This window comes from Mauremys mutica, chromosome 3 (genome assembly GCF_020497125.1).
Source record: "Mauremys mutica isolate MM-2020 ecotype Southern chromosome 3, ASM2049712v1, whole genome shotgun sequence".
Lineage (NCBI taxonomy): Eukaryota > Metazoa > Chordata > Testudines > Geoemydidae > Mauremys > Mauremys mutica.
The window spans coordinates 68,402,390-68,425,120 of NC_059074.1; positions in this window are offsets into that span (position 1 = coordinate 68,402,390).

Here is a 22,731-nt window from a genome sequence, read left to right on the forward strand (position 1 = left end):
TTTAGTCAATAACATTTCCTTGGCACCGAAAGACTTAAAAGGGTACATTTCAGAACTGTGTGGGCAAGCCATTTGGCCAATGCCTTATGTGTAAGGCACGCACATACAATATTTGTGCATGTGGAAAAAAGGTGGCTTCTTTTTAAAGGCTGTGCTAGTCATACAGTGGGCTGAGTGACGATAGCAGTATGTCTGTGCACACAGGAAATACATGCCGATTCATGCATGCACTCATCAACCTGTTTATGAGGCTACTGTATATTGGGATGCTTAAGACAGTGATCCCACATTTGGCTTATTCATTCTCTGTGAAATTAGCCATGGAGCTCATCACTGTATAATCTACAAAATCCTTTACAAATACTAACTGATAAATCCTTACTGTATACCTGTGCTTATGATTGTTCTCCTTTTATAGATGCAGAAACTCAGGATTGAAAGTCGGGGCCAAAATTGTCAGACTTGGGGGGAGATTTTCAGAGGCACAAATGGCGGTTAAGTTCCAACTCCTATTGAAAGTCAATGGCAGTTAAGCACCTAACTGCCAATGATGCCATAGAAAATCCCTTGCTGCCTAAAGTTAGGTACCAAAATTCATATTTAGGCACCTAAATAAATGACTGAACTCCCACCCACTCCCAGGGATTGTGAGCAGCCACAATTCTGGGAGGTTTGGTGTTTGGAAGATTTGAAAATTGGGTCATGTGTTTAGGTGCCTGGATCATCACCACTTATGGTAAAACTTGTTGGAATCTGAGAGACGATTTCTCCGCAAGGCTCTCCTTCAAGGAGAAATGATCCCTTCCAGATCATTCTGTCAGGCGAATGGCAGGTTTGCCCCTCCCCACAGAATAGATGGTAGGGCCTGCTAGGTTTAGGCATCCAAGTTTGAAAACTTTGGCTCCAAGGCCACACAGCCTGTTCAATGGCAGAGTGGAGAATAGATTCCAGGTTTTCTAGACTTGTGTTCAGACCACCAGATCATATCGCTCTTTGCACACACTCTTTTTTTAAATTAATTTAAACGCAGTGTTCATTGGTATTTAATTTCCTTGCAAGTTATATCACAGATTATCAGAAATAATAGACACATTTAAGAGAACGGTGATTTTTGTTTTATGTAAACAATGTTTTATGAAAAACATTGTCAGCTTTTGTCTTCAATTTACTTCTAAAACTGGGCCTGTATCTTTAGAGTCTACTATTTTTGAAAAAAATGAAGGGAATGAAATAGAGTGACCAGACAGCAAGTGTGAAAAATCGGGACAGGGGGTGGGGCGGGGGGAGCAATAGGAGCCTATATAAGAAAAAGACCCCAAAATCAGGACTGTCCCAATAAAATTGGGACATCTGGTCATCCTAGAATGAAATGACTTTTTTCCCCAAAATGATTTCTAATTCTGAGGTTGAACACAGCTGTCTACATGGTAAAATCTATAGCTCCCAGAAGAGAAAGAAAACTGGCAAGGTCATAAAATTCATGCGTGGTTTGCTCTCCCAGCTGTAGATCTAAAAGAAAACAAATATATATTATTTCTCCAAGGAATATCATTTATAGACTCTTGCTATTTGAAATATTAAGCCTGTTACTAGCAAGGTATAGGATATTATTTTTAGCATCACAGCCTACGTATGAAACCTGTGAGTGACTTTCCGTAATTCCCTAAGAGAACTTCATAATGGTCTCTGCATTACAGCTTTATCTAACCCAGAAGGGATTTGCTACTCCTTTGAAATTGCCTGACATGGAATGTTGACATCAAATGTTTGCAATTTTTTTTTCTTTCTTAATACAAACCCATCTTAGAAGCACAAAAGTGAATGGCTAAGGTTCCACCTACTTTTATGTGTTCCCTCCAATCCTGTTGTTTGCTTAATTTAGTCAGATCTTTAATTTGTCTAAATCTTTGTGTTCAGAATGGGTCCCTGCCCCAGATCTGTACGGTGAACTCCCACTGAACCCAGTGGAAATTGAAGCTAGTGAGCACCTTAGAGTTTGGAACTGCTGGAAACAGAGTGCCCAACTTTGCATTGACAATTGCCAATGCACAACCAAAATGAGATCTACCTTCTTTATGCAAATCACTGCTGGCTGGAAAATGGGGTTCTTTTCTGTGGGAAAAAAATCAATTAAAATGAGAAATTTTGTGTTTTGTCAAAATTTTCTGCAACCCACATGCTTTCAATGGGAGTGTTTGACTTTGTTTCTCCTGGGTAGTGGAAGAGAAGCAGTGGGGAGGAGACATGGAGCTGAGTCGGATACTCTGTGTCTTTGCACACCTGCAGAAAGCAGGGCAGGGCAATTCAGCTGGAAGGACCCAGAAACATCCAGAACAGAGTATGGCATATACTAGACATGCTCAATAGGTGTTTTTGAGGCTGGGTAGGAAGTTTTCATGGTTGGCAATGCAACTGGTAAGTCACACTTTAGTCATCCTCTGAGAACTGAGCCAGTCAGAGGGCAAAGCGGGTGTCGGGAGTGGGGGACGGGACACGGGGACCACTATAAATACAGAAGTTAAAGCCAGCCTTGTGGACTCAGCAGCTGATTGATGCAGGAACATAAGAATGGCCACACTGGGTCAGACCAAAAGTTCATCAAGCTCAGTATCCTGTCCTCTGACAGTGGCCAATGGCAGGTGCCTCAAAGGGAATGAACAGACAGGTTATCATCAAGTGATCCATGCACTGTCACCCAATCCCAGCTTCTGGCAAACACATGCTAGGGACACCATTCCTGCCCATCCTGGCTCATAGCCAATGATGGACCTATCCTCCATGAATCTATCTAGCCCCCTTTTGAACCCCGTTATAGTATTGGCCTTTACAACACCCTCTGGTAAGGAGTTCCAGAGGTTGACAGTGCGTTGCGTGAAAAAATACTTTCTTGTGTTTGTTTTAAACCTGCTACCTATTAATTTCATTTGGTGGCCTCTTGTTCTTGTATTATGAGACGGAGTGAATAACACTTCCTTATTTACTTTCTCCACACCACTCATGATTTTATAGACCTCAATCATATCCCTCCTTAGTTGCCTCTTTTCCAAGCTGAAAAGTCCCAGTCTTATTAATCTCTCCTCATACAGAAACCGCTCTATACCCCTAATCATTTTTGTTGCCCTTTTCTGAACCTTTTCCAATTCCAATATATCTTCTCTGTTTTATTATCTATCCCTTTCTTGATGATTCCCAACATTCTGTTTGCTGTTTTGACTGCCTCTGCACATTGAGTGGATGTTTTCAGAGAACTATCCACAATGACTCCAAGATCTCTTTCTTGAGTGGTAACAGCTAATTTAGACCCCATCATTGTATATATATAGTTAGGGTTATGTTTTCCAATGTGCATTACTTTGCATTTATCAACATTAAATTTCATCTGACCAAGAGATGTGTCTGCTGTGAAGGCTGATTCCCAATACCAGTGCCACTTTGGATACAAGTCAGTGCTACTCTAGCTTTATTTACAGGGAAGCCCTCTATGAGAATAATGGTTGGTCCACAGTGAGGGAGAGGTAGGGGCAAGCAGAAACGTTTGTTACCCCTCCAAGCTACAGAGCCTGTGGCGCTTACCGTTAGCTATCAGCTGACTGCTGCAAACTGGAATTTCTATCTCAGTGAATGGAGAAAGAATGGGACAACACTTAGTGATGGGAGGGTTTGTGAATTCTTGCCTGGCTTAGCTGGGCTTATGGAGAGGACGGTGCCTTGTAGACTGAGTGCCAGGAAATGGATATTTAAATGCTAATCCCAATCTGTGTACCACTTTGGATATAGCCTACAGATTTCTGTTTCACTAGCAGCTGAGAAGACCAGTCAACTATTAACCCAAGGACTGGAATGCTGATAGCTGTGGAGATCTCCAGATTGTTTGTTGACAAGGGTTGTTAAGTATTTGCTGCCATTTCTCAAGGGCCAATAAGTCATTTGTTGCCCTTGAGAAAAATGCCATTGCCTAAATATGAATTTTGGTGCCTAATTTTAGGCAACAAGTGATTGTTTCACCCTAACAAGTGACCATTTCTCAAGCTCGGAGGAGTTCAGGTGACATACACTGCAAACTATGGTCACAGTAAAAAGACTGAGTAATCATCTCTGAGAGAGGATCAGAGGAGAATGTGTTCTGATCTGTGCACTGAAGTATAGAAAATGTTATGTTGAAACATTAATATTTGAAAATTGGGTCATGTATTTAGGTACCTGGATCATCACCTCTTGTGGTAAAACTTGTTGGAATCTGGGAGAAGATTTCTCTGCAAGGTCTTCCTCAAGGAGAAATGATCCCTTCCTGATCATTCTGTCAGGCGAGTGGCAGGTTTGCTCCTCCCCACAGAATAGATGGTAGGTCCTGCCCTCATGCCTAGCTTTAGGCATCCAAGTCTCCCAAATAATTTGAAATCAGTTCTTCACACTGAAAGGTCCACGAAATTTCATAAAAAACTTCAGAGATAAAATCACTGCATCCGGCATTATGTGACTAATGTATATTTCAAGCTAAGGGTGTGCTCTGAGCTCAGGGTTCCACACAAAGCACTTGAGCTTTGTTCTTACTCATGGTTACTGTGATGTCTTCAGAATCCCTCAGTAAAATGTTTGCTAGTGTTAATATATTTAAGGTTTGGGAGACTGAACCCTTATAACGTTCCATTTTCAGGAGCCTCCTTTGTCTCTTCTCAGGAAAAAAAATTCTTCCACATTTAGACATCATTCAGAAGATCTTGCACTGGGAGGGAATTTTATCATTGTTGATTAAGACCAGTACAAAGTAAAACATAGTTTAGCAGGTTCAGATGTCTTTTGTCCTTGTATAAATTCAAAACCCGTTCATCCTAGAAAACCAAGCTTGCTGAGCAGTTGTATCCTTGGTCTCTGTGTTTATTTACCTGCTGTAAAACAAAACAACCCCCCCCCCCAAATAATACAAATACCAATTATACAACTTTTAAATTCCATTTCCTTCATGTTCATTATAGGGAAAAAATGTTGGGCTGAATTACTTTATTTGAAAAGAAGTCATTGCAATAATATTATTTCTATTATACCAAACTGATAGAGATGACTTCTTTTGCATTCTGGTCATATTTCAGGAAATCACTTAAACATGTCCCTAACCTTAAAAGCAAATTCCAGCCATGTTCAGCAAAACAGTTTCAACATGAGCTTAAATTTCATTCACTGTATGGGATTTAAGCATATGCTTAAAGTTAAACAAGTATTTTGCTGGATAGGGATGGATTTTAGCATGTGCTTAAGTATTTTGCTGAATTTGAGCCTTGGATGCTCCAGCCAGTCAGAAACCATTCTGTCTGTCTAAGTAATTCTGTCTCAGCAGCTGATTTAACTTCCATAAATAGGGTGACTTCTCAATCCTTTTTTTAAAGTTTTCATCAGAATAAAGGTCAGTCATCCATTGCTCTGATTTCCTTTTACAGATTCCACCTAGTATAATGTCTAATGAAAAGAAATTCAATTTAACCTTTTAAAATTACTTTCTGGATCTCAAAAAATGTCATGCTGCTATTTCTTTGAAGAACCGTCATCTTCAAAACTGCCAATATCCTATCTCTGCTGCATAATCTGTCTTTAAAAGTTGCCTGTAAGAACCTTCTTCCTGCCATGCACTTTGCTGGCATTTCAAAAACATTTATTGAGCTCTAAGTAGATCTTGCTGCTATTTGTGTTATGATTTGGCTAATTTATAACCCATCTACCTCTTTGCCTGTCCATATCACTCACCTGCCTAGTTTGGTGTTTATATATTTTCAGTACAGAGCATATATCTCCAAGGAGAACAGGTGCTACAAATAAATGAAATTGACTTTCAGGAAAACATTTCACTTCTCCCCTTAGTAATTACACTTTCAGTCCCTTGTGGGTTTTGTGGCTTGAAGTTTTAATGGGACTACGTTCACTTTTTGGTCACTGTAGATTAACAAATTTATAGCAGGTTGTGTTGGTAGAACAAATGAGGTTTGAGATGGAGCATCCAGTTTGCAGACTTTACTGGGAGTGGATGTAGCTGCTACCACTAATCTGATCAGTATTTTTCCTCAGTCTTTCTCCTCCTGGCTGTTTTCTGAGAGGGTCTTTTCATAAACGTAACTCTTACATAAATTGTAGCATCATCTCCAACTTATGAAAAACTGTAGTGATTACTTTTACAATAATACCTTAGATAGCTAAATAACTATTGACTGAATGGATATGGCGGACCAAATCCTAGTTAATAGAGCTACACTGATTTATGCCAGCTAACAATCTGGTCCTATATCATACATAGTGGTGTATCATAAAGGGTTTGTTTTTGGTTTTTTTTGCATTGGTTTGGGCTGGTTTCATTTAGCTATGCAGGTTATTCCAAGCTAGTGTTGGTAAAACCTTAAGTCCAGGCATTCCATGTATTGTGTATTGCCAAGTATGTTGCAGAAAAAACTATTTTAGAAGGGTGTAGCACAGGGGTAGGCAACCTATGGCACGGGTGCTGAAGGCAGCACGCAAGCTGATTTTCAGTGGCACTCACACTGCTCAGGTCCTGGCCACCAGTCCGGGGGGCTCTGCATTTTAATTTAATTTTAAATGAAGCTTCTTAAACATTTAAAAAGCCTTATTTACTTTACATACAACAATAGTTTAGTTATATATTATAGACTTATAGAAAGAGACCTTCTAAAAACTTTAAAATGTATTACTGGCATGTGAAACCTTAAATTAGAGTGAATAAATGAAGACTCAGCACACCACTTCTGAAAGGTTGCTGACCCCTGGTGTAGCAATTACTGCTGTAGTAAGTACCACTTTCATGGTCCCCCAGGCACACTCTGCCTCAATCCTCCACAGAGAAAGCCTCTCACTATTGCTGTTGGATTGTTAAGTTTCTTACCCCTCTAATGCAGGCGTGACTATAAAAGCCACACTATAGGTTACAAACTCCCTCATCTTTATCTGCTCTTTTATCACCGGAGCTGGCAGTGAGATTATAACTAGCTGACAAAGTGTTTGCTTTCTAAGCCTCTATTTTCAGGTGCTTCTAACTTTACCAAAAAACCCCAAAACAAAACTAACTGGTTTCTTTTGTTTGTTCGCAGGCCACAGGTAGATTTTGGGGGAAAGTGAGGTGAGAATCCATGTAGTTGTTTCTGAGTTAGAAATAGAATTATCAAATACTTTTAAAGTTCCAGCAACACTCTCTGAGTCTGTGTCCTTCTGCAACAATGAATTCCACAGACTGACTACAGGCTGTATGAAGAACAGCTTGCTCAGATGTGCTCTGCATTTTTATGCCATCAATGCCATTGACTGACCCCTAGTTCTTGTATGATGGGGCGGGGTGTGATTTACGTGTGAGTCCTCCTTTGCTCACATAAAACTCTTGAGCATCATCATGAGAACATCTGTGCCTCCTGCAGCTCTGCCAAGCACGGCACATCTCGCACTACATTCACACATTTCCTTTTGGTGCGTCACTCTCCCACGTACCAGCCGTGCTCTTCCACACAGCTGGGGGAAGAAAGGGGCAGCCAAGGGGAACGGGAACAGACCTTGGGATTCGTATGTTGTGTGGCGAGGGGAGAAGAGTGGCCTCTTTTCTCCATGCTGCATATGCACACTGCATGCCTGCTCCTCTCTGTGAAAAGGGAGCAGCAAGTTGAAGCCTAGTGAGGGCGTCCCCCACATTCCCAAACCACTGAGCTGTCCACTGACTGTCCACTGACCCCTACAGCTGCTGCCTCTAATACCCCCTCTCAATTTCCCACTGCTCTGGGACTCTGACCCTGCTCTCCCACCAGAGATCATAGAATATCAGGGTTGGAAGGACCTCAGGAGGTCATCTAGTCCAACCCCCTGCTCAAAGCAGGACAGATCCTCAGCTAAATCATCCCAGCCAGGGCTTTGTCAAGCCTGACCTTAAAAACCTCTAAGGAAGATGTGACGGTGTACCCCATAAGGATTTGTGGGAATATGATTATGAATATATATATGATATAACTGGAATATGTTTTATGCTACATATGCCATGTAACATATCTATGTAAAGGTTATGATCTACTTAATACATTCCACCTATTTGTATGCATGTATCATTTTTGTACTTGAAGTTAGGAATATTGGCTGTATACTTGCTTGATTTCTATTGAGAAAGGAATGTGCAAATTAAATACACAGTCAAGAACCACTTAAGCCAACAATGAACTCGAAGACGCCAATCCACATCGGAGTTTTTCCAGGAATGTGGCTTGGCTGGTAAGAAACTCAGTCATGCATGGACATGTGACTTGCCCATGTGACTCCAAAACTCCATCTTGGAGCTGGACTTTGCTTAGGAGAGAGGAGGGGGGGTCTCCCCCCACAAGAGAAAGTCTATTTAAGCCTGTGGGAGACCCCTCCATTTTGTCTTCAGCTGGCTAAAGGGACAGCCTCTCCACCCCCAAGGATACCTGAAAGAAACTGGAACAAAGGACAGTAGCTACAGGGGGTGTGAGTGATTGCTGGACCCAGACTAGACGGAGACTAGTCTGTAAAAGGAAGCTTACTGGAACTGGTGAGGTTTTATCTGTATGTAGTTTTCTTAGACATAAACTTGCATGTTCTATTTTATTTTAGAACTTGGTAATTCACTTTGTTCTGTCTGTTACTACTTGGAACCACTTAATTTTTACTTTCTGTATTTAATAAAATCACTTTTTACTTATTAATTAACCCTGAGTATGTATTAATACCTCCGGGGGCGGGAGGAGAGGGGGGCAAACAGCTGTGCATATCTCTCTATCAGTGTTATAGAGGGTGAACAATTTATGAGTTTACCCTGCATAAGCTTTATATAGGGTAAAACGGATTTATTTGGTGTTTAGACCACATTGGGAGTTGGGCATCTGAGTGTTAGAGACAGGAACACTTCTGTGAGTTGCTTTCAGTTATGTATGCAGCTTTGGGTCTCGTGGTTCAGACCCTGGGTCTTTGTTGGAGTAGACTGGTGTGTCTGGCTCAACAAGACAGGGTGCTGGAGTCCCAGGCTGGCAGGGAAAGCAGGAGCAAAAGTAGTCTTGGCACATCAGTTGGCAGTTCCCAAGGGGGGTTCCGTGATCCAACCCGTCACAGAAGGAGATTCCACCACCTCCCTAGGTAACCCATTCCAGTGCTTCACTACTCTCTGAGTGAAAAAGCTTTTCCTAATATCCAACCTAAACCTCCCCCACTGCAACTTGAGACCATTACTCCTTGTTCTGTCATCCGGTACCACTGAGAACAGTCTAGATCCATCCTCTTTGGAACCCCCCTTCAGGTATTTGAAAGCAGTTATCCAATCCCCCCTCATTCTTCTCTTCTGCAGATTAAATAAGCCCAGTTCCCTCAGCCTCTCCTCATAAGTCATGTGCTTCAGTCCCCTAATCATTTTTGTTGCCCTCCGCTGGACTCTTTCCAATTTTTCCACATCCTTCTTGTAGTGTGGGGCCCAAAACTGGACACAGTACTCCAGATTCTTCCATCCTAAGTGCAGGACTCTGCACTTGTCCTTGTTGAACCTCATCAGATTTCTTTTGGCCCAATCTTCTAATTTGTCTAGGTCCCTCTGTATCCTATCCCTACCCTCCAGTGTATCTACCTCTCCCCACAGCTTAGTGTCATCTGCAAACTTGCTGAGGGTGCAATCCACACCATCCTCCAGATCCTTAGTGAAGATATTGAACAAAACAGGTCCAATGCTTCTGACCCCCTGTTCCTGTCCTTGCCCACCTCTCTCCACTGCTCCTGTCCCCAAACCCCTTACCAATCACTGCTCATTTCTCCTCTGGAAAGCCTCATGTTCCAGTCCCCGAGCCCTTTGCTGCTCCCACCGCCATCCCAGGCTCAGGCTCCCTGAATCCCCTGACTCCTCTGTGCTCCAGCTCCCTCTAAACTTGCCACCCACAACTGCACCCAATCCCAGCAGTTCCTGGCTGTCTCCATCCCCACAAACGGCTGCTGTCCAACTCCTGCTCATTAGCCCTGAGGCTGCTCTGGCCCAGACTGGCACCTGGTAGCCTAAGCATCAGCGGTGCATAAAGCTGTCTTTCAGGCACGTTTGTTGCCTTTTCCCTTAATGACACTGAGCACGAAACTGAAAATTGGTCCTGAGGACTGGGCCTAATGTGTAACTTAAAGCATCACTTACATCATCATCGCTGAGTTTGTCTCAGAGGCTTCCAAAAAGACTGTTGCTGCCTGCTCTGGGCTTCATCTGGCATAAACCGTCCATTTGTGAATGAACATAAGAACATAAGAATGCTTCTAAATAGTCTTAACTACTAGCATGTAAAAAGGGAATTATAATACTTACAGAGTTTTGTAAAGTGCCTTGAGATCATCAGATGGAATCTCCCATATAAGGGCAAAGGATTAATATTTATTTACTACTGTGTTTCTTGAATGGGCTTTCAGGCTTGATGTGGTCCTTGCCAAATTTAAGGTTCCAAATTTTCTTGGCATATTTATTTTCTATTTTATCTGACATCTTTGTGGCTGCATCAGTCAGGAATCAGGAGAACTGGGCACTACAAAAAGAATTTGGCACTTATTATTATATCATATATTAGCTCATTCAGTTTTGCTGTTCTCTTCATTGAATTTCCAGTAGCCTGATGAGGATCATTAGTTTCTGAAATAAAACATTTTAATGAAGTTGATCTGGACTGCCCTTCTAAGTACGCAGACAACTTTGCCAAATTAGGAAGGTACAATCACTTCTCTGTTTGTATTTATTAAACATTGTAACGTTGCTTGATAAGACTGACATTATTGCATCAAGGACTCTTGGATCCATGTCCTACTGACTCACAGTTCCGGCTTTCCTTTGAGAAGGTGGAGTGTGAGACTGAATCACACTGGTTAAGCCTGGTACAGATGAGGTTGAACAGTAAGACCAGCTGCCTGACAGGCATGTCAGTTGTTATCCTGATGAAGCTAAACGCATGTGACAGTTAATCATCTTCATAAGTTGTAGCTTAAAATAGTCAGTTCCATTCTTCCAGTGAAAGACAAGCTGCACATTTCTGCTCAGCCCACCAGTTTGGAAGTCCAAAAGGTAAAGAGAGTTCCTCTCATCATCAATCAGCTGTGAAATGTAAGAAATGAAAATAAAGGGCCTGATTCCCCATTGCCGTGCGCCTCATGTAGCCATTTACAGCCGTGCCAAGGTCGTGTAAAGTACAGCCATGCTGATCTGGTAGTATTTTATACCAGCTGTGCACAGGTGTAGAGGATTAAATAAGGTGCAGTCAGTGGAGGACATGGCCTTTATTTTCAGCTACAGCTGAAAGGCATTTTTGGCATTAGTTTTGGTGTGTGACAGACCCAGGCCAGTGGGGTACAGGAGTCTGGTAGAGGGCAAATATACTGGTCACTGGATGAGTAGTTTTCTGTTCCTTGAGTGACCAGAGCAGGGCCTGCACTAGAGTAATCAGGAACCTGCTAGAACCAATTAAGGCAGACAGGCTGATTAGAACACCTGCAGCCAATCAAGGCAAGATAATCAGGGCACCTGGGTTTAAAAAGGAGCTCACTCCAGTCAGGGAGGGGGGAGCCAGAGGAGAGAAGTGCGTGTGAGGAGCTGGGAGCAAGAGGCACAAGGAGCTGAGAGTGAGAGGGTGTGCTGCTGGAGGACTAAGGAGTACAAGCGTTATCAGACACCAGGAGGAAGGTCCTGTGGTGAGGATAAAGAAGGTGTTGGGAGGAGGCCATGGGGAAGTAGCCCAGGGAGTTGTAGCTGTCATGCAGCTGTTACAGGAGGCACTATAGACAGCTGCAATCCACAGGGCCCTGGGCTGGAACCCGGAGTAGAGGGCGGGCCCGGGTTCCCCCCAAACCTCCCAACTCCTGATCAGACACAGGAGGAGTTGACACAGACTGTGGGGAAGATCACTGAGGTGAGGAAATCTGACAATAAGCGCAGGACCCACCAAGGTAGAGGAGGAACTTTGTCACAGGTGGTAGCAATCATGCTAAGAATGTGACGTGACTGGGACATTGGTAGGATGGAACAAGGTTGTGTGTAGCCCTGAAGATGATAACTAGTAGTCAGAGCTCTCTTTTTGAACCCAAGTTCTGAAAGTACTCCGGTCTCCTCCTAGCTGCTGAATCCAGGCCAGTCCATTTAAATCTTCTATGCTTCTGGGCTTTTCCTTCATATGCACCCCAGAGACCACGGCACATCTGAAAGGAAGTGCCAAAATCATGCAAAGTTTCAGTGAAGGGGTCACCTGAGCCCAGCAGGTAGTAGATCTACTGAATCCTACCAAGGAGCCGATCTAATTTCCACTGATGGCAATGGAAAGACTCCCATTGGCTTCACTGGGTGATGGACTGGACACAACCTTCCAACTCCCAACAATATCTGGTGGTGGTGTTGGAGTGTTGAGGACACCTGGGAAAACTTAGTTTCCCTATGTGAACCCAATACCGTACTCCTATCTTTTACTCCTCTACACATTTCTCATATGGTAAGAATTCATAGCTGGAGGCACTAAACAACTGCACATCCTCCTTCAGTACATGCTTACTATAATCTTACTATTTACTGAGCACTGTCAGTGCTGAACAATGTGCAAAACATGGAGGAAGACATAGCATCTATTCCAAAGACTTTACATCTAAAGATTGTCTTACTACTCCTATTGAAGTCAGTGAGAGTTTTTTCACTGACTTCAGTTGAAGCAGGATTGGGCTATTTTAGACAGTTAAGTTCAATACTTGTTTCAATACAATCGGAACAAAAAGTGTACTGTTTAAATATTCAACAATATTTAAGTATTCAACATCTGAAGTCTGCTGATGGCCTTTCTTTTTGTGCACAGGTTTTGCACCCAGCAATTAGTCATCTATCTGAGCACACAAGTGAAAATTAGGTATCTAACTGCATGAATGGAATGCTAAATTGTAGTAAACTGTTCTGCCACTACATGGTGCTGTGTTGTTACGTACCTTTTTAAGCTAACCTCAGCCAGACCTGTCAGAACAGTAAAGAATCTTATAGTGAACACATCTGTGGTGTACCTCTTCGGGAATGAAGCTCTGTAGCCAATCTATATCTGGTACAATATCCTAACCTGCAACCTACTGTGTACAAGGCGTACATGACATGGTGTCATGAGTAAATTAATGCCAGAGGAGAACAGAAACAGAAGGAAGAAGCAACAAAGGTTGCAGGATTGGTCTCATCAACATACCATTCTTCAATGTTGCAGAGAACTTCAGTTTTGATAGACTTACAGAATGGACAAACCGAAAACAAAATTTTAAAATATTTCACATTGCAAACAAACTCCACAAGGAAACTAGAGACATGCTATGGAGAAGCAGGCAGAGCATATCTCTAAATCATTTGGCTTTACTGAAGACAGTCCCAAGATGACAATGAAAGGCTATGTTTGATGCATACTTTATACCTCAGAGAAATGTGGTTTATGAAAGAGCATGTTTTTACCAGAAAAATTAGGAATCAAGAGAAAATGTTGAATCTTTTCTATGAGCTTTGCATGCATTGTGAGAGACTTGTGATTTTGGGAATGCAAAACATGAAAATATCAGAAACAGGCTAATTACGGGTCTTGAAGACAATAACCTTTCACTGCACCTACAATTGAAGACAGATTTAACCCAAAACAGTCTGAACTTGTAAAACAGCAAAACAAACTTGACAAACCTGAAAACAAACTAGCTTAGAAGCTTAAACCTATGCATCGTGAGTGCTAAAACATCACCATAAAAGCCCTAAGGCTAGGAGGAAATTCCAGGCAAACTACAAAGACGTTCAGAATTAATGTACAAGTTGTGGAAAATGTCATAGTTCAAGACTTGTGTGTCCAGCTAAAGGTGAAATATGTAATAAATGTACAAAATATGGACATTTTGGAGCTGTTTGCTGTACTAAGGCAGTGAAAGAACTAAATATAATTACAGATGATCCCAAGCCATTGTTCCTGGGCTCTATTGTGTGATGACACAGAGCCTGCCCGGAGAGTGAAAATGATTATTTGTGAAAAGGCTATTGATTTTAAAATTAATTCAGGAGCAGATGTGACCATCATCTCAGAATAGTCTTACAATCACATTCAACCTTTCCCAGAGATGAAATCACCTGATATAGCCTTGACTAGCCCTGGAGGTATTTTGCACTGCATGGGCCAGTTGGGCACAGAAACAACTTCCAAAGACAAAAGCTTTGCATTCAGAGTGCATATGATCATAGGAACAAAGACTAACAACCTTTGCAGCCTCAGCATGGCAGCCAGGGCCGGCTCTAACATTTTTGCCGCCCCAAGCAAAAAAAAAAAGAGCGCCGCTCTGACCCCGCGAGCGCCGCCCGACCCCTCCCCGAGCATCGTGTCGCACTGCCCAAGTCCCTGCCCCCCCAGCGCCACATCGCGTCATGCCGCCCAAGTCCCCGCCCCCCCAGCACCGCGTCGCGTCACGCCACCCAAGTCCCTGTCCCCCTGGCACCGCGTAGTGCCGCCCAAGTCCCTACCCCCCCCAGCGCTGCATCGCACTGCCCAAGTCCCCGCCCCCCCGAGCGTCACGTCGCGCTGCCCAAGTCCCCGCCCCCCAGCACCGCGTCGCGCCGCCCAAGTCCCCCCCCCCCCAGCGCCGCCTGGCCAAACCAAAAACAACAAAAACAAACCCTGATCGCCGCCCCCTCCCAAGGTGCCGCCCCAAGCACGTGCTTGGTAGGCTGGTGCCTGGAGCTGACCCTGATGGCAGCTATCATGGGCCTAGTAAGAAAGGTGGAAGAACTCAATGGAGAATTTGATATCGGACTTTTGAAAGGAGATCCAGTACAAATAACCTAAGAGACAATGCTGAACCATAAAGCATACCAGACAGAACTTGGAAGGATATTAGCTGCAGATTTATACAATTTCAAAGGGCATTGTTACCTGAGCATAGTGGACTATTTCTCCAGGTAAATAGAAATAATGTACATGGAAGACGTAACATACTGCAATGTTATCAAGAAACTGAAGAGCATTTTGCTTACTTCAGTATTCCAGAACAACTAGTCACAGACATCGGACCACAATTAATAGCAGCAGAATTTAAGTCATTCCAAGCAAAATATTATTTTGATAATATTATTAGCAGCCCACAGTACCCACAAGCAAATGGAGAGTCTGAGAGAGCCTTTCAGACAACCAAGAAAACTCTACAGCAGAAAGATCCATTCCTTGCTCTTCTAAGTTACAGATCAACACCAATAGCAGCTACCGGATACAGTCCAGCACATCTGTCAATGGGAATAAAACTCAGAACTACTTTTCCAACTTTGGGGAAAAAAATCTATCTCCAAGGTGGCCAGACATAAAGAGGATAGCCAAATGAGATACAAAAGCAAAAAGAGCTTATGAACACTTTTATAAAAGAGATCATTCAGTTAGAGAACTGCCACATCCAGAATCCGGTGACTGTGTTTGTGTTAAACTATATGGAGAGAAAGGATGTACAACTCGAGCTGTTGTAAAGAAAAATAATTAAACGCCCAGATCATATGCGATCAAGACTGACAATGGAGAGTTCAACAAAACCCATCAACAACTACAGTTTGTTCCTCAAAAAGAACAGTCAATAGAGAAAACTCTATAGATGGCAGATGCAGAACAAGAAGATGGCTCAAAGATTCCTAACTGACCAAAACCAGTTGTTGCAACTAATGGACAGCCAGGTGACCAAGTTGTTATGAGTTTGGTTCATGTATTTAGAAAACCAGTATGATTCAGAGATGATTAATAGACAAGCTATGTACTGAACTTGAAAGATAGCATGATAATATTAATTTTGTGAATGATGGGAATGTAGAACTTAAAGGGGGAGATGGAATGAATCATAGAATATGAGTGTTGGAAGGGACCTTAGGAGGTCATCTAGTCCAACCCCCTACTCAAGAGGGGACCAATCCCCAGACAGATTTTTGCCCCAGATCCAGGGCCGGCTCTAGGAATTTCGCCGCCCCAAGCATGGCGGCATGTCGCGGGGGGCGCTCTGGCAGTCGCCGGTCCCACAGCTCCGGTGGACCTCCTGCAGACGTGCCTGCGGAGGGTCCACTGCTCCCGCGGCTCCGGTGGAGCATCCGCAGGCACGCCTGCGGGAGGTCCACCGGAGCCGCCTGCCGCCCTCCCGGTGACAGGCAGAGCGCCCCCCACGGCATGCCGCCCCAAGCGCGCGTTTGGCTTGCTGCAGTCTGGAGCTGGCCCTGCCCAGATCCCTATAATGGCCCCCTCAAGGATTGAACTCACAACCTTAGGTTGAGGAGGCCAATGCTCAAACCACTGAGCTATCCCCCCCAAGGGCACTATATTATACATACAGCCACTAGGTGGCAGTGTATGCAGCATATAGTTAAGCTAACCTCAGCCGTACCTGGCAGACTAACACATCTCCGGTGTATTTGTCTGGGAAGGAAAATTTGTAGCCAGATCTATATCCTGGTACACAAGCCTGCTCTGCAACCTACTGTGTATAAGTTGTACACAACTCGACTGACATTTGCACCCATGATTTATTAGTGGTCCAATAATGCAGGCAGTTTTTTATGTGTACCTGAAAAAGTGGACACCTGGTTGAGGCTCAGTTGAAAATCAGGCCCTAAAGTTCTAATTCCTAATCTATCATGTACTGGAGGATGGAATCTTGTTGACAGTCTCTCTGCAATACTTCTAAGGATGGATTTTCTCTCAGTATTCTGGTCACCTGGGCTCTGAAATATTTTCAGTGAATCATTAATGTACTTTGCAGCTATCAAAGAAAATACATCACTTTCTATACACTGTCAGATGGAATTCCTTTGAAGATACTGCACTTGTGTGAGCCTTTCAAAGGAAAGAAAGAAAGAAAAGCAGAAATGGCAAGGGGTCACTCATGTTACTCACAGATTTAGAGAAGTAAAATAACTTTTAGATCATCTAGGCCCTCTGCTTCTACAGGATTGTCCATTTATCTCCAGTCTAGTTTTAAATGTCTGAAATGATGGGGTTTTCACCACATCCCTTGAGAAAATTATTCCACAGACTAACAGACTTCACTGTCAGGTAGCTTTTTTGATATCCAGCCTAAATTATTTATCACTCTCTCAATTTAATCTAATTACAGCTAGTTATATGGCTTCTTAATATGCTAAATAGTCTCCTTCATAAGTGGTACCTTTCAAATACTCATAGATTTTTATGTCATCTCCTTAGTCATTGTTTAGTCAAGCTAGATCTATTGAACTTCACTAACTTTTCTTTGGAAGACATCTACAGCTGGTATAAATTGCCATTGCTCTGCCAAAGCAATGATGTAGCAGGTGAGGACCTGGCCCGATGCCTCCACTTCCTCACCACTGTTGTTGCTCTTCTCTGAATTCCTTACAATTGATCAACACCTTTTTGGATAAGTAAGTGGCCAGAAATCATAACGTGTGGTTTTATCAACACCACCCATCTGTTTGTGCATTTATAACACGTTGGTCTGTGTAGTATTCTGTGTAGGGAGGGCTTGCAGGATTGGGTCCAGTAAAATCTATCCCCCCCACCTCTTCCATTCCCTGTCCCTGATAAGATGTCTCTACAGATGCAGCCCAAAACTGCATTACCCTTTTTTGCTACTGAATCACATTGCAAGTTAGTATCTCCTGTCCACCATCACCTCTTTGTCTCTTGTAACACTAATACTTCTCCGGTTACTCCCCTTCACGGGATATTTTTATTATGCACGGTTGTATTACTTCAAGCTGAATATCACTGTGTGATTTTTTTTCTGCCCATGTTTCTCTTCTATCTTGGGTCCTTTGCATTATTTCTTTTCCCTCAGGTGTTTGCAGAGCTTCCCAGTTTAGGGCCAGATTATGTTAATTAGGCCCTGCCCTAAAAAGGGGGCAATGCAGAGCTTGCACAGGCTAGTGGGAGCAATTGTGCCTCTGGATTATATTGAATCCAAGAGTTTAGCAGCACTCAAAAAAGGACTGGTCATGCACATGCGTAATGTGAATACCCAGCTGCCTCTCCTGTAAATTAAAGGGTTGGAACAGGGGCACTCCAGCCCTTCATTTACAGTGTGCTCATGTGTGTGTGATGTTTGGCAAATATTAACCAGGCTGCTCCAATAGACCTACCCCGACTGAGTCGGGTATTCAGAACTGAAAACATTTTAAGAACCCCTTACCAAATTCTTGATTTCCCCAGTGAAATCCCCATGGTTCAATGAAGGTATCCCAGCATGCATAGTTCTTTGATGTCACAAATATCATGGAGCTTATCGTGGCTTGCAACAACACTTGTGATGTGACATTGCATGGAATTATCTTCAGTGAACCAGGATATACCAAAAGGGTTTGACTACACTGGGAAAATGAGGGGTGTGCATTAAAAAATGTAATTATCATGTTTTTAATTAACATGTTTTAAAAACACCACTTACTAACTAGTGTAGACAAAGGCAGGTAGGTTTTAAAATCATGTTAGCTAGTTGTGGTTTAAAACACGTTAGCTAAAACATGCTAATATATTTTAAAATGCCACTTGCTTTCCTACTGCAGATAAACCCAAGGCAGAGGAAAGAAAGTTAGAAAGGTTAGTAAAAGTGTATTTTTGTGCTGAATATCCCTTCTTCCCTAACCTTTAGTCTGCTTATTGGGGATGTTAAGCACAAAATATTGTTACCCCTTTTGACCTGAGTGATGAGCCACTTTATCTGAGGTCTTGTGGGTTGTTTCCTGTAGGAGAAATTGATGATGTAGTCAGACATTTCTTTGGTGTAATCCTATTTATTTATGAAGAATGTACAAAATCCTGTTTCACTGAACATAGTAGGAATAAAAAAACAGGAGACAGTTTCTTTGATCACAGTTCCAAGCCCCTTTCAGCTACCACTCTGCCCAAAAATGCTCTCTCTCCTACCTTTCAGGGTCATGCTACAATGCTTCTCTGGCTGTCCTTGGCTATCTGCTGCTTTCTCTGTCTGCTTCTGTGGTATTTCAAGCTCCAACTGCTCTCTCTCTCTCTCTCTCTCTCTCTCACTCTCACTCATACAGTTCCACCAAAACAACACCCACCCTTCTGTGTGTGCATTTATCCCCCAGTGAAACACCATCTCTCACGTAGCTCAGCCTCTGACCAACCTTGCATGTGTTTTGGGTGGTGGCTTCTATTGTTTCAGCTATCTTGTTCCATAAATGAGCTTAATTGCTTCTTATATTTATCCTGAATGAAAGCTGGCTATTATGCCCACCAGCTTCAACAATGTTTCACCCAACTCCCAGCATAAACAATATTTTAGTTTGCAGTTCATTTTTACTACTCTTCTAGTAACAAATGTAAACCTTAATTGTGTGTATTTTATTCAACTCCACATGAAACTACAAAGAGATTCCTATCCACACTTTAGAACGCTTACAGCAAATTGTTTTTCTCCAGCAGTTTCTTTAGTAAACACTGCATAGTGTCAGCTTGCAATTTAATGCTTTATACTTTAGCAACCCACATTGCCAGTGAAAGCAACCTTTCAAAAAATCACTTTGCTGGAGTCTTTCTGGCTTATTAAAAACAGAGTATGTCTTGTGTCATGGCCACCTCCTGCAGACCCACAAACTGATCGCAACACAAGAGGTTGGTGTTTGCGAAAATAAAAAGTGAATTATATTGTCACCAAACAATCTGTTTTTTTTCTATCAGTTCTTAGGCTAAGGGTGTTGCCCTGAGTCCGCTAGAGGATGGTCAGGATAATATGCTGCTTTTCTTGCTTCTTAAATTGCTGCACCATCTAGTTCTAAACACCAGACACAAAGTGAGGGAAATTTACAAAACACATTTTTTTGAACTCTAACAAAGGAAATCTGGGGTCAGTATATACCAAAATCACTGGGGTTTATAAAACAAGAAATGACCTAGAATGACATGAAACTATACTTAGACTTCGAAAATCAGGAACAAAAGACCAAAACACTCAGGGCCAAGTGCCTTTAACTGTATTTTTATATACCTATTCCATGAGAATTTAAAAAAATATATGTACTGAAAATATTGTGTATCATATGTTAATGTTCATCCTCTTGTTTAGTTTAAAATGATGTTTCATTTTGTTGATTATATTGTTATAAGTCAGCAATATACTAAACCCCAAAGGTTTAACAATCAAACCATGTGTTCATGTTTTTATTTCCATCATGAATTTTTGCATGCAAATAAAAAAATCTGCGCTTCTGCTTCCAAAAACCTCTGAGGCAGCCACTTTATTACACCACAAAACTAATTTTTAATGCCCTTATGTTCTGTGAAGCAGAAAAACAGCAATATAAAAAAAATCCACTAAAGTGGCCTTTTTGGTAGCTTTGTTGAAGGATTTTTTTAAACCTCCAAGGAGATACTATCTTCATTTTGATGGTCAAAAAATGAGGGCATGATGATATATGGTGTGATCTCTGGTTTTTTTTAGTCTAATAACCCCCCCCGACCTTATCAGATTTTCTACTGAATGAGGTAAAGTCTGTCATTATGTGACTGCATGGAATGTCTTGCTGACTTGCTAGGAAACACATTAGATTCCCTTCCTAAGAAGCTAACTGATGGCATTAGCTTCTGTTTCAGAACACTGATCGAATGAGAACTGAGCAGTGAGGATATCACATTCCTTTTCGGGCCAGCAGATTTGGAGTCCTGCTGTAACATCTGTTGTAGTTTTGTTGTCTGACAGCTGCAGAATGAATGCTAGATTACTGGATTTAAAAGAGCAGCTACTAACCTGCATGTGATTCGTTCTACTTGTTTTCAGGACAGCGCCAAGGCATGCCTGCTTGAGGGAAGAATTCAGATGTCCCTCGTGAATGTCATCGATGTCACTGTGCTTTTAGATTCAGCAGCCTGGTGGGAGATAACATTTTCCCTATACCAGACAGAAGGGGCTCAATCAGGAACCCAGCAAAACCCCACATTTCAAACCCAGCAAAACCCGACAAGTCTCTCATGCTCATCTGTGGCTGCTGTTGTAGACTCAGGGCTGTAATAGATTGTGTGGTTACTGCACCTATGCAGGTGTGGGCGTGCATTTGGCTGGTGAGTTTGCATATTTAGTGAGATATTTGCCTGAATAAGGAATGCAGGATTAGGTCCCAAATTAGGCAGATTCAAGGGCTGTTATATTTGCAGCATCTGACCAATTATTTATCTCCAAATGCAAATAGAGACTGTAGGAATTATGTACTGTAGACACAACGACTCATGTGTGCTCATGCATGCCCTGTCAGCATTTGTTTAATGCACCTATTTCCTGAGCTTCAGTTATGTTAGCTCATTTGATTTTTTTTTTAACTTTAATGTGCACACACTTGCTGAAGTGTGACCAGTTAAAGAGCATCTGGTCTTGCATGAGTTTTTAAACTGAATATTTTCCACTTCTCAGGCTGGACTGGGAAAATGAATAGACCAAATATTCCATCCTTCCTTCCCATTTTGAAGTTGCCATGGCCTCATTTAATGTAGCACTTATTGTGCATTCCAGCCGGGCTATGGAGGTCACAGGAGGTGATCCCAGATGATTTCTTATTTTGAACATGTCCTGTATTATATGCTCAGTAATGGATTTTGGCTCTTATTAGGCCTCCTGGTTAGAAACTGGAAGTCTTAGCCTTATTTAAAATACACTTCTTAGTTTTATTTGTTCAATGGATTTCTTAAAATCTGATTTATTTAAGACATTAATGTGATTAAAGATCTAATTAACACGATGATGGATAACTGGACAAGTCACTTTGGCTGAAACAACTTGGTTTGTCGGATCTTTATTTGGACCCGTTACATGGCACTAAGTGGCCTTAATGAACAGGAGGATCCTGACCAAAAAGTTGTACTGAAAATGATTGTGTTTTTACTGTACCCAGTGAAAATATATCAGGGACCCTTGGTAGAATTAACCAGTGAATCTTACTCTTTGTTCAGTGTTTCAGACAGGGAGTAAACTGATCACTCTGTAATATGTGCCAAGCACCTTAACTGCTTGGTAATTCTCACAGACAGACCCCTAGAGTATTATATACTTTAAGCTGTTACAGTCTTCTGTTCAATACCATTAGCCTATCTGCTAGAAATGACTCAGGTACCACCCATGAATCTCAGGATGAGGTGGGTGAAGCAGGAGCATCTCTGAGTGCAGATCTTGGGGAATGATCTGGCCGTAACTAATTAGAGCTGAGAGATTAATTCACAACAAACAAGTTAGCTGAATTTAGCCTCTTTTCCTGTCTGTGTAATGTCCACAAGCAGAGTGCAATTTCCTTGAATGTTTTGGTGTAACAGACCCAACAACTCACTAGCGTGGCGCCTCCTGCTGGTCATTTGGGAATTAGCTCGTCAAGCACTTGGAGCACCTCCTGGTGGCCAGTGTCTCACCTGCCTCAGGCCCCCATGTCCCTCCTGGACCACAGTGTCCCTTACCCTGGGGTTCTGCCCACTGCAGTACCCCCACATGCTGGGTATCCCCTCCCAGGGGAACCCTCAACCCTCTACACCCCCCTTGCCTCAGTGGCTACTGCCAGTTGTCATCTAGACCCTGCTCACTGGGGCAAACTACAGTCTGTAAAGGCCACTCATCATTGGCAAGGGGGTTGGTCCAGCTGCCTCTGCCTATTCCCAGGCTGCACCTCCCAGCTCCAGTACCTGCATAGGCCTTTATTAAGCTGCCAGGCTGGAGCTCCCTGGCTCCTCTTGCCTTTCCCCAGCCCTACTCTGCTTCAAGTAC